At 43.0% G+C, this 12,918-nt stretch overlaps 1 protein-coding gene across 9 annotated transcripts in view; it reads right to left on the bottom strand.

Annotated features, from left to right (window-relative positions):
• The window catches only part of DTNA (dystrobrevin alpha), a 360,592-nt gene that overhangs the window by 259,240 nt on the left and 88,434 nt on the right, over nucleotides 1–12,918 (bottom strand). Inside the window, exon 2 of one of the 9 annotated variants that reach the window (XM_090039917.1) lies at nucleotides 9,698–9,813. The exons of 7 other annotated variants lie outside the window; for them this stretch is intronic. The gene's annotated coding sequence lies outside the window, so the exon portion shown is untranslated. Of the gene's footprint in view, nucleotides 1–5,053; nucleotides 5,073–9,697; nucleotides 9,814–12,918 lie in introns of those variants that run through there. One more of the 9 variants, XM_090039919.1, reaches the window with a different exon arrangement.

Below are 12,918 nucleotides of genomic sequence, written 5' to 3'. Positions count from 1 at the left end.
GGCGGCTCGAGCCTACAACCCCGGAGGACCAGCAGGCCACACGGTGTGCAGGGCAGTGCATGAGGGAGCAGAGCCAGGGAGCAGCAGAGGCTGTTTGGGTTAGCCAATCAGTGAAAGGACGGTCAGCCAGAGCCTGAAGGGTCCGGCATGTGCTAAAAAAGCCCTTGGTGCCAAGCTAGGGCATGGGGAAATGGCAGTGCTGCAGCATGAGGCCCAACACCCAGGAGCCAGCAGCAGCGGTGCAGCAGCTGAGAGGAGCTGAGCCCTTGGTGTCCACAGTGGGACACATGGTGGAGAGGAGCACAGTATCACAGGAGAGGCCTGGAAAGGCACTCCAGCAGAGGAGACCCCATCAAGCTGTGCCCTGACCACTGCCACCTGAGGTAGCATGAGTCATTGCACCCTTGGGTCCCACAGGGGAGAGATGTTTGGGGTGGGCAAACCCAGAGAAGGGGCTGGGTGAGCAGCCCCCCGCCTAGTCAAGGCCCTAAGGGGAGGGGCCCCTGGTGCTTCCTGGACACCCCCCACAAGGGACCTCATTGGAAAGAGGACTCTCTCTTGCCATGGGTCAGGGACTATATTAAGGAATAGGTGGTATTAAGATTGTTCATATTTGCTGCTTATATTTTGTAATTGAAATGTTGTATTGTGATGTTGTAAATAGTGTTATTTAGGGTGTGACCTCGGTTATTGGTTAATGTTCACTGTGTAAATGTATGTATATGATACAGTAAAAGCTGCACTATTTGCCATCTTACAAGCCAGCATGCTCCACTAACCAGCATGCCAGCTTGTAAGATAAAGTGAAACCGGAAGTGCCCACTGTGATACTTCTGGTTTCTCCGAGCCCCCATGGCCCAGGGCAAATCAGCCTGCGCTGCTGAGCCTCTACAGCCCAGGAGCATAACAGGCTGTGTGGGGCCGTGCAGGGCCCACGGGATGGGCGGTGATGCAGAAGGGGCAGAGGGATGCCCCAGACACAGCGGGAGAAGCGGTGGCCGGGGCTGCTCAATTAACTGGCAGATTTTGTTATCCGGCATCTCCCATTCCCGGGGGATGCCGGCTAACAGAGCTTTTACTGCATTTAGTTTTATGATTATATATATTATAACTCAATAAATTGTACATAGTTAAGAACTTCGGGCTTGGGCTAACTCTATAGAAGAAAGAGGGATCTGCTCAAAATTCTGCCATCCCTCTCACAGCACCCCCTCCTACCTACCCATCCCATCCAACTGAGAATAGGGCACACCCTTGGGTGTACCCAGGTTACATGTCATCATTCTTGTAGTGCAATGCAAAGCTGCCTCAAAATAGCCAGAGATAGCTCTGCTTGCTCCAGCTTCTCCTATGCCAGTCATTGCTCTGGCACCCCCAGCTTGGCCAGCCTTTCAGGAGTGGTCCAAGTGCAAGCAGAACAACACTTTGCTTGACTGTCCATTGGCACAATGCCTGTCATGGTCCGTACATGCCACAGAAACTGGTGCACATCCCTGCTGTCTGAACTGCCAAGGGGGGTATGTAGTATAAAATCAAGGAGCTGCCAGCATCTCACTCAGCCTCCTATATTCCACTGAAGATAGACACAGCAGAGCCCATTCAAAACAGCTAGTTTTCATCTTCCCATGTTCCGTCCCCTTCTGTCTCTTAGGTTTTCCAGAATACAGGTCGGATTTTGTAAAGTTTTGTAAGGGACAGACCTAGTGCTGGGATGAAAGGTGACTCTCAGCAGGATCTATCAGAGCTTAAGAAATCTGTTTTGAATGACCAGAGCTCTGACCTGACAAATGCATCAGTATAGGCAAATTCTAGGTACAGGTCTGGCCTGAAACACACGTACACTTAGTATACCTGGCAAAGTTAAACATAAAATAAGTGAGAAGCACAGATGTAATTGATATATTCATAGCTTATCTAAGGGACATTCAATTAAATTACCAGGAATTAGGTTAAAAACAAAGAAAACAAATTCTCCTTCACACACACACTCTCTCTCTCTCTCTCTCTCTGTCTTTCTCCCCCCCCATGTAATTAATTTGTGGAATTCATTGCCACAAGATGCTGCAGAGACTTATAATTTAACCAGCTTCAAAAGAGGCTTAGACTAATTCATGCAAGATAGGTCTATCAATGGGTATTAAACAGGATAGTTAGTAGGGTGCTGCTTCGATTCAAACGACATTTGGCCTGATTTGGTGACCAAATCTCCAAATCTGAATCAAATCAGGGAACCAATAAAAAGGTCTGAATTGACTAAAAGCTCTCCAAATCAATTTGGAAAAGAGTCAGAGAGCTTCAACGATTCAGGCAGTCCCCGGTGGCTGCATCAGGGAGCTGAACTGGGATCTGTGAAGTAGGGTGCAAGGGAGGGGAGGCTGGAGGACAGGGAAGGGGACCATGGGGGGACCCCCACCAGGCCCCATCACCTGCCTGCTCCCCCAGCCTCTGAGCACTCCCTGACCTCCACCCGCTCTCCCAGTGCCCCCATGGCTGCCCACCCGAGTTCTCGGCCCTTTAAAAAAAAAGCCCCCCACTCACTGGGTGCTGCCCAGTGGGCAGACAATCCCTGCTACCCCCACTGCATGGAGGGCTCTGCCATGAGCCCCCCAACCTCCCGTCCCACTCCCCCACCCACCCCAGCTCCAGCCCTTTAAGAAACGCCCCCTCTCCCTCACTCATCAACTCCTGCAGTGGCCTCAGGGGGTTTATGCAGAGCCCCCTACACAGCACAGGGCAGTGAGAGGCAGCGGGGATCACCCCCTGCTGGGCAGGAACTGGTGAGTTGGGGGGATTTTTGGTTTTTAGATATATACCTGAAAACATGAATGTTAATTAACGTATTCTACAGATGCTGATTGGGCCTGTTCAGGGATTGGAAAAGCAGGTCACTGCGGTACCAGTGAAGCCCGCACTGTGAATGTGAGGCATCTTCGCTGATCCAGGTAGACGCTGTGTTCAGAACAACAGGCAGGTTTGTGTGGTAACCGCTAAGATGCCCAACCTGGTAATAGGTTATTTAATATTTCCATGTGTGGGCATAATACAAATGCAAACCAAGCACAGGACAGGCTCTGTTTGCATGTTGAATGCTTTGTGCTGCACAGGCTAATTGGTGCAAAGCAGGGCTTTGGCGGATAAACCCAGATTATTTTCTCTCAAAAGAAATAATATAGTTTGAAAATTCCTGCGACGAGGTTCCCGCTTGCAGCAGCAGAAATTAGAGAGCTGCCTTATCAAGTGCCAGCTGGCTCAGTACCCACACAGTTTGTCATCTTAAAGTGGCAGAGCCAAACCTGCAGTCTAAATAGACAGTGTTAAGTGGCATGTTTTATTTTTCCAACATGAAGTGCTGTGTGACCTGGGGAGAACATGGGAATAAGGCCTCCTTAGAAGTGGTAAGAGAAGATAATGGAGCTCATGGTTTGATGCAGATGTAACTCTTTAACTTTAAAAGACTGAGTCTCCTTTAAGAGCAAACTGTTGTGGAAAGCTAGCTCTTGGACATCTCACCTTGGCTCTTGGGGTCACCTTTTCACCTGTGGGGAACAGCATCTGTACGCACAATTTCTGTGCACTTATATTTCTCATTTGGATCCAGTAGATGACAGATACAAAATGCTATTTCAGTATGCAGCATTCTTGTGTCTGCCTACAATGCAGGGGCTTGCACTACCCCATACCTTGAAAACATAGCCTTACTTATGGGAGTAGGAATGAAGTAAATGTATGCTACAGACCTAATTGATCTATTTATTGTAGCTATTCTTTAAGTTTGAGCATATAATTCTAATTTTGTCATTTATTATTAGACATCTAGGTTAATAAACCATCTTTATTTAAAAAGAAACCCCTGCAGTTAATCCTTTTTAGGCCAATCAGGCCACATTCCTTCACAAGGTGGGCTTTTTTGCTAATTTAATATTGTCAGAAACATTAGTTACTGCAGTAGTTGCTTAATAACACCCAGTAGGAGCGAGCAAATAATTAGCAAACTAAAGATATTTTATGCATTTTCCCCAAAATAATTCAAATGTAGAAAAAGCTGATTAGAAACAGAACAGGTCTTTCATTTAAAACTGTTGCATATTAAAAATATCTGGCCATGATGGGAAATTGTTAGTTCTTTAAATGGTCAGCTAGGGACAACTTGGTCCCCTTTCCAAGGTTCATAAATACACATGTGAGAGTCATGAAGTGGGGAAAGGAGAAAGCATATAATGGCCATCTGTTGTGGCTATTTTTATGGCTAATACATCTTTTTAAATCTCTTTTGGCTGCTCTTTCTTCAGCTTAGCTTCTCTTTAATGTCAAAAATATTTTGAATCTGAAGTTTGCATGTGCATATGTATGTAAACAAGATGTAGAAAATAGTAAAGATAAATCAACTTGTAGTCATGGGGAAATTAAGTTATTAGAAATGTTACTAAAACTGCTACACTTGGTAAAACATTGGAACATGAATGTAGATTTTAGGTGAGCTTTCATGACTTACTTTAGAAAATGTTTTCGTACGTGACAGTTTGTTTTAACTTAGTTGGTATGTCTATTTTATTACTAGGTCATGTCCAGAAATTTCAGCTTAAGACACTCTTGATTATTTATGCCTGATTGATAATCACTGTAATATCTTTCTCTTCAATGCAGCATCAGCCTAGTTCTTCCTGATCTTCCTGCAGCCATATTCCAGCATAAGAACCTAACTACCTTCAGCTCTCAACTCCCCACCCCCATTTAGGATGGGGCCTGATATTTACTCTCTGGGGTAGAAGCAGCAGGGAACGGAGCATGAGCTGTTGAAGGAACATCAGGTCTGTCGCTAGGACATACTTCAGTTAATCTATCTTTGTGGAGAATTCTTGGGTGCTGGCAGTAACATAAAGAAATGCAATTACATTTACAGAAATGTTGTAAAATACTTGATTAAAATGTTAATGGGTGTATTTCCGTGGACAGTGTGTGCACAGTCTTTGTCAAATGCTATCAGAGCAGATCAGCAGGTTTAAAACAAGCAAGAGGAAGTTGTTTTTTTTTTTTAAATGAAATGTGTAGTTACCTTATAGAACCTGTCACCACATGAAGTTGGATAGGCAGGTAGCATAATCCAATTCAAAAAGGCACTAAACCAGTGGAAGTAAGTCATCTGGCCTGCAGCACTTCCAATGGGTCCAGAAATTTTCTAAGGGAATGGTGACAGCATTAATTGCTGCTCTCTTGCTACCAAATTTCCAGCCCCATGGGCAGCCTTGTAGCCCAGATAATGTAGCCCGGCATGATAGATCACCAGTCTATAGTGGAGCCAGGTCACTTTGCAGCTGGATCCAGCACATAGAATTAGGTGGACTGTTGACTTTCAGATATACTTTGAGAACTAAGAAAGGTTCAAAGAGCCAATCCTACCAAAATTAAACACTGACAAATATATAGCAAATTCAGTAATAAAATATAGAAAAGATATAATTAAGTAAACAGTACAGATCAGTCATATCAAGCAAATTATTGAAATTTATCAAATGTGCAATTGATCTAAAGAAATACCAACCCTGCTGACATTTGAGAGAATTTAAAATTAATTCCCTAAGCCCTAAAGCCTTAAAAAACCTCTAACAAGTGGTCAGCTGGTTAGGAAAAATGACTTCTCATCTAGGTTTCAAATTAAACTGTAAAAGAGTGCTTATTTTAAGCATTCTTTTCAGACACTCATAGTTCAAAACCACAGAGCAAAGTTTCTGAGAGAAATTCAGATTTTTATACTCCATTTTATACTCTGTTGTTTGGCTCAGTATCAAAAAATGTACTGAATAAGGTAAAAAAAAATATATAAGATTTTCTAATAGGTGTTACTTTAATATTCATATGCCTATTTTACTTCCATAACTAGGCTACAACCTTGTCTAGAATGAAGCCACTAAATGTACTCTAGTTGGTAACATTTACCAACCTTTTTTTTATTCCATTTTTCTTGAAATTTCTAAAAATGTTCACAGATTGTGATGCCCTTTGCCTCTTCTTCTCTTATCCAAATGTTGAGGGCCTGTTATAGTCTATAGGGCATGCAGCCAGGTTGATGCCAGGGAGGATATGACAGGGAGTGGATCACTCTAGACATGTAGCATTCATATACTTTCCCTCTAAACCAGTGGCGCTCAACCTTTTTGGCCAGTAGGCCAGATGGGCAGTGCCCAAGCCCTCTGTAGGCCTAATCTGGCCAGTAAACCCAATATGGCACCTGGGACAGATGCGGTGAGGCTCCATATGGCCGCAGAGAGGGGGCAGGGGGCAGCAAACCCCCAATCCAGGTGTTTGTGGGGGAAGGACACTTGGCTTACCCCAACCCAGAACTACAAGGGGCAGGGAGCATGACCCAGCCCCAATCCAGCCCCGTAGGGGGATGGGATATGGCTTGGCCCTGCAAGAGGGATGGGGCACAACTTGGCCCAACCCGGCTATGCAGAGGGAAGGGGATCTGGCCCTGCAGAGGGGTATAGGGTCATGGCCAGACTCTGACACTCCCTGCAGGGCTTCGGTTTTTGGTGGTAGGGAGGCTACCACTGCTCCCTCACTGTCAAATTTCCTGACTGTGGGGAGCCCTATGGGCTGTATTTCAGGGCTGTGAAGGCTGCAGATTGAGCACCCCTACTCTAAATCCTCTATGACTTGCCTCTGTCAGACATTCAAAAAGCCTAAGCCTGAATTGATTGAATCTTTTCAGGTTAGTCTAACCTGGATAGGCTGAACCAGTTTGTAACTGCACAGACATCCCAGACATGCAGGCACATGTCTGCAGTGGCTCAAGCTAAAAGCTGGGGCAGCCCTCCCTTCCCTTCTACAGGGCTGAGCTGAGAGGGGCCTCACCAGGCCCCAGTAGGATGCTATAATTAGCCCAGCAGGGAAGTGATAACAGCGTTCATGAACCTTAGCTCAGTGTTTATCACACCATTAAGAAAACAAGGGGCAGACATTACCAGCTACCTGTTGATTCTGCACCACCCTAGCCAGCATGTGGTCTGCTAGCTAGTGCACAGACACCTCTCCACAAAACAGAGGGGAAGGGGTTATTTCTGCTTAGCAGAGGGCGGTGAGGGGAATGGGGAGGGAGGAGCAGCCCTCAGTCTCTGCTGGAGCTGATACCAGGGAGCAGAGGGGAGGGGCCAGGCCTGATGTGGAGCAGAGAACCCTGCCCAGCCCAGCCCAGAGAGCATGCAGGCATGTTGGGAGAATCTGGTTTATCTTAAACCAGCAAGGGGTCTGAGCATAAACTGGTTTGACCGAAATTAGTTAAGTCTGATGATATGTTCAACCAGGTTTATCTCAAACTGGCTTCAGCCATTTTCAAACTGGTTTATGTGCACTGAACATCTGTTCCGTTACAGGCTTAAACCAACCGGTTTATGTGTAATGCCTGTCCCTAACCTTAGAGACAAGGTGCAGGGCTAAACCATTTGTCTGACCTAAGATGGTACTAGCCCCCACTTTGAACCTTGGTGGTACATATGTAAGTAGCTACACTATGCAGTGAAAGACAGTAAGAAACAGTCCAGGGATTTTAAAGCTTGAAAACTCTATTACAATTTAAAGTAAACAAAATACATTCAAGTATTCTCTGTTAGCCTCTTAAAATGTGTGCAGACACACAGATATACACGTGCACATACATGCTCTTAGCAATATTGTCTATACAATGTTATCATATATCATATATTATATCATATATAAAATGTGTGTGTGTAAAAAGTATGTGTGTATAGGACTCACGTAAATTTTTTACTTTGGAAAGCTACTGTCAATCTGATTTGAAAAGATTAAAAAGTACTGTAGTAGAGCACACGGCTCTGAAATGTCATCACTGCTCTCAGGAGTCTATATAGTTAAAAAAAAATCTCACTCACAATGGCAATCAGGTTGCATAGCAGGAAAAAAAGAAAACTCTGAGATTTCATTTTGTTAAGTCTGCTTAAATGTTAGTGCCTTTAAAATTCTTGCTACCAAGTCCTACAAGTCTCTGTACTGCTGGAAATGGAAAAAAAATCTTCAGATTTAACAGGGACTGCTGCCCCACATCTCCTTTACAGGTTATGTTATGGGCTGATATTTCTGCAGATTGGATATACAGAATTCTAAGGGCAAATTAGACCTCAAAGAATTCTATTTCCTCCAGTTTTCCCCAACAATTTAAGGCCCTTTTGTGTATAAAAGTTGCATGTAGCAGCATAGTGACGTTCTGATGTTATTTTTGACTACTTTGTCTTGCAGTTCTGTTAATCTAAAATGACCTTCTTATAAATTAGGCTGTTGCTTGCGAAAGCTCATGCCTTTCTGAATCAGTACCTTCTGCCTGACATCAGTTTATCACGGCTAACCACCAATCTCAGACTGGCTTCATTCTGATGGTGAATTTCACGTGTTTGTATAATTAATTATTAAAACTATGGTATTTTTCGTGCACAGTGTTTGCTTCTCTATGAACTTCCATTCACTGACATTTTGTATAGTTCTCAAAATACTTCTAAAAAATATTTCCCCATCAACTTGCTTTCTGTTCCAATTATGAGACAACATGCATATTAATCATGAATGAAAATATTACCCTACTGGAGGTTCATAACAAACAGAAGAGCACTTACATGCAGTTCAGTACAATTAATCATTTCTAAAGAGTGAGCACACAGATGATGTAAGAAGCTTTTCAAATGAAGATGTTCAAGGGACTTTGAACCTTTCACCCTTCCTTAATTTTCTCAAGTTCCTAAAAAATACTTGCCACAGGCAGAAAAGAGAATCTAAGAAGTGGCATACTGGTTTATACCACATATCCAACTGCCCAGCATCCTGTAGTTTGCAGTGGCAGAGAGAGGATACAAAGTGTGAGAATATTTATATATATCAGACATCTGCGTCCTTGTATGGGACAGGAATATTCCAGACCCTACCATAGATATTGTTTGGCTATTACATAGCTTCTAGACAGAAACACCTAAGAAATCTTACAGACACTCTGGCTAGGGACAGACATTATACATAAACCAATTTAAGTGATCAGGAACTGGTTTAAAACTGCAACAGAACAAATGTTTAGTGATTATAAACCTGTTTGAAAATCATTGAAACCGGTTTGAGATAAACCTGGTTGAATGTAGTATCAGACTTAACTGATTTGGGTCAAACCATTTTTTGCAATGTCTGTCCCAAACCCCTTGCTAGCTTAAGATAAACCAGACACCCCCAGTATCCCGGTATGCTCTCTGGGTTGGGCTCTCTGCTCCACAGCAGGGCTGGCCCCTCCCCTCCAATCCCTGGCTGCAGCTCCAGAGGCTCCCTCACCTCCCCTTCACCACTTCCTGCTAAGCAGGAATTCCCCACTCCCCTTTGCCTTGCTGAGGATGTATTAGCTAGCAGACCACATGCTGGCTAGGGTCGTGCAGAATCAACAGGTAGCTGGTCATGTCTGCCCTTTGTTTTCTCAATGGTGAGATAAACACTGAGCTAAGGGCAATGAACACCATTATCACTTCCCTGTTCGGCTAATCAAAGGATTGCAGGGGTCTGGCCACACACCCCCTCAGCTCAGTACTGTGCAAGGGAAGGGAGGGCTGCTCTAGTGCCCCTCAGCTTCTAGCCTGAGCCACTGCAGTCATGTGCCTGCATTTCTGGGATGTCTGTGCAGTTACAAGCCAGTTCAGCCTAGCTGGGTTAGACTAACCTGCAAAGAATGAATCAGTTCAGGCTCAGGCTTTTTGAAGTACTACCCCTTAGCCTTTTTCATGTTAGAAGCTCTCCTTAGTCATTTCAAGTCTGAGGGAAGGACTCAATGAAGATCTGGAAGGAGAAATATAATAAAATAATTGTGTTACTACTGCATCTTTCAATATAAAAAGTGCCAATGTATCTGAATCTCAGCTGTCCCTGGCACAGGGAAGTGGCAGCCAAACAGACAACAGACAAAACATGCCCAGTTGTGAAGAGAATATAGAAGAACTAAGTTCCAGAAGAAATGGAAGTGGGACGCCCCTTCAGACAGGATTAGGAATGTTGGTGCTAATTATTATAAACTTTGCAGGGGTATTAAAATTTAGCAGGTTTATTCTGAATAGAATGGTCCTGACCCTGCAACTCTTTACTCGCACATGTTATCCTACTGAAATCAAAAGTGCTGTTCATGTGAACATAGGCAGACAAGCTTCTTTGGGTAAATCTGATATCTTTTATTAGACCAGCTCAAATAGTTGGGAAAATTCTGCTTTGCAATCTTTCGGGTATAAATACCCTTCATTAGGCTGAGCAAGCATCTGTAATTAGTGTGTGCTCTTCCTGAATGGAATGAACAGTAAAGAAGCCAGAGGCTGGTATGCATGCAATAAAGGAGAACTAGCATGTTTTCCTTCCAATAAAGTTCTATCGGTATTTACTGCTGAACTGACTGGATTAGTAATATTGTTACTTGGAAAAGAACTTTCACTTCCTACCATTAAATATATGAAACAATATCATTCTGTTTTCTAAATTCTTCTGGAATGAGAAGGAATATTCTTGGTTGTAGTTGCATTACAAAATTGCTGAATAAATCCATTCTGCTGTAGTGGGAAGGGACAAAGTTTCTTCTCTACTGTAAGTAGGTCAATGAAAATGTGTCATGGTGAGGATTAAGCTGTTTTTCTCTGTCCTCTTTCCCTGATGGCAGTTTCAATTCATTCTGATTTAATTATGTTCTCAATGTCAATGATAACAGTATACGGTTATTAACAACAGATATATTGGTGGTCCCACATTTGTCACCTTATATTCATGTGTGTAATATGGGCCTAATTCTAACCTCATGCATGTCCGCAACTCCAAAGCAAGACAGATCATCGCATAGTTAGAAAAACCTGCAATAAAACTTGCATATGGGGGTGCAGGTGTAGATGTACAGATTCCATGTATAAAAACTGATGCATCTGAAATTAACACTGAGCCTTGACTCCAAAATATGTAGAGTGAAGGGGCAAATTCTGATGACAGACACCAGTATACACCTGCAGTAGCCATACTAAAGTCAATAAACGTATGCTGGGATTCACACTACTGTAACAAATGCTAGAATATTTTCAGTGGCACTCACACTTTGCACCAGCTGAGGCTTGACTGCATGAGTGTTACCATAAAGGCTTAATCATTGCCTAGGGAAGTATTTAATGCAAGTTAAACATTAAAAAACACTCCATCTAAATAAGAGTCACTGTCAATTAAAATTAAAACATTAAAAAAAAATCATAATGCAAAATTATATTCAATGGAATTTAAAAACTAAATATAAAAATCTAAACAAATCAATCCATATTTCATGTTGCTGTTTTGCTTTCTGCCTTTCACTTTTGGGTCCTGGTGGATGTATACTAGTGGGGCTCTATTGATGTCAATGGAGCTCTATCATTTTATATGTTAAGGTATGAACCTGCTTTGGTTCTGGTCACTTCCATATCTTCATACATATTTGTGTAGAACTGCAAAATTGAAATAGCAAAATACAATAGGATATTAAGAGCCAATCAAAAGATGAATAAAAAGTTTTGTAGGTTTTTTTAAAAACAAATAGAATGAATTCACTTTAAATGATACTAGGTGTTATAAATTCATAGCTCCATGAGCAGTCACAGGGGCAATGTGTAAGTAGTCACCACAAATATTACACCATCTAAGATTTTAGAGCATGATCCTAATCCTGAAATCAGTGGGGCTATTTACAGTAGTAAAACTAATCATGTGTGTTTGTATGATTACACTCTAACATGAAATTTGGTACTTAAAAAAAAAAAGTGGAGAATATACCATTGACTTCAAAAGGCTAGGATTTCAGTTAAAAATCTAAGTATCTGGTTCAAATTATTAGATCATTGAGTGATTCATGTCCAAACATATTTAAGAAAAATCATATTTGGCCAACAATACAATACTGTCCTGAGTTGTTTTGTTTTTTTTAACTTTTACAGTATTTTAAAGCTAGGAGTATATCTATGAATGATGGTTAAAATGCCTATATACTTCATTGATTCACTAGAGCTCAGCTGTCTGAAATCAGAAATTTAGAGCATAAACTATATCTATTGTAACAAAATGGGGCTTTAAGGAGTGGCCATAACACCCCTTGGTGACCATGCATCTCCTGTCCTGTTCTGCCTTCTAAAGTACCCTCCCTTTCCTCTTGTCTGCCATACCTTTGTTGGAATAATTGGATTATGAAACGGAGGCTATCGAAAGGTCCTAGAATGATCCATTGTCCGTCTTTCAGCCAGCAGGTCCCTCTTGCACCCTACTGGTCCCAATCCTGTCCCTCAAGCATTAAGTGGGCCCCCCAGGGCACCTGCTGTCTTAAGGGATATTCATGGCCTCCTTCCCATGCCCATGCCTCACAGATATTACTAATTATCATGTCAAGCCTCCTCAGGCCTCTAAGCCCCCCACTGAGGCATCAGCCACCTGGGTTTTGGTCCCCTTTCTTTGGCTAAACTCCTAGCTTACTACACAGGACCTGGATTCTGGGCTTCAGCCCTCACCCTATCCCCCTGGCAGGGCTCAAAACACCTACATGCCTCTCCAACACTCCTGTGGCTTAAACCATGGTGCACCCCTCAAGCATCCCACTGTGCTATTCTCATTACCCCTTATGCCACATTCAGTCCACCACTATAACCTAGAACATAAACATAAGCCCACTAGCTATAGAACAAAAAAAAAATCTTCCACATACTTGGTCTTAACTTTCCTGTAGGCTGTAAGTTTCTTGCAGTTCCTAGGGCAGCAGTTCCTATCAGTCAGTCACTCTCCTGTAGCCTTCCTACTCAGGAGTTCCTATCTATGCCACCTGCAAAGCCAGACTGCTGCCTGCCCTCAGGCACTGACATTATGTGTCTCCCAAGTCCTGTCCCTACTGGTCAAATGGCTTCC

Source organism: Crocodylus siamensis, chromosome 3 (assembly GCF_052110815.1).
Source record: "Crocodylus siamensis isolate JL-2025a chromosome 3, ASM5211081v1, whole genome shotgun sequence".
In the NCBI taxonomy this organism is placed as follows: domain Eukaryota; kingdom Metazoa; phylum Chordata; order Crocodylia; family Crocodylidae; genus Crocodylus; species Crocodylus siamensis.
The sequence above is the reverse complement of the archived record's forward strand: the minus strand, read 5'-3'. Positions and strand labels throughout refer to the sequence as shown.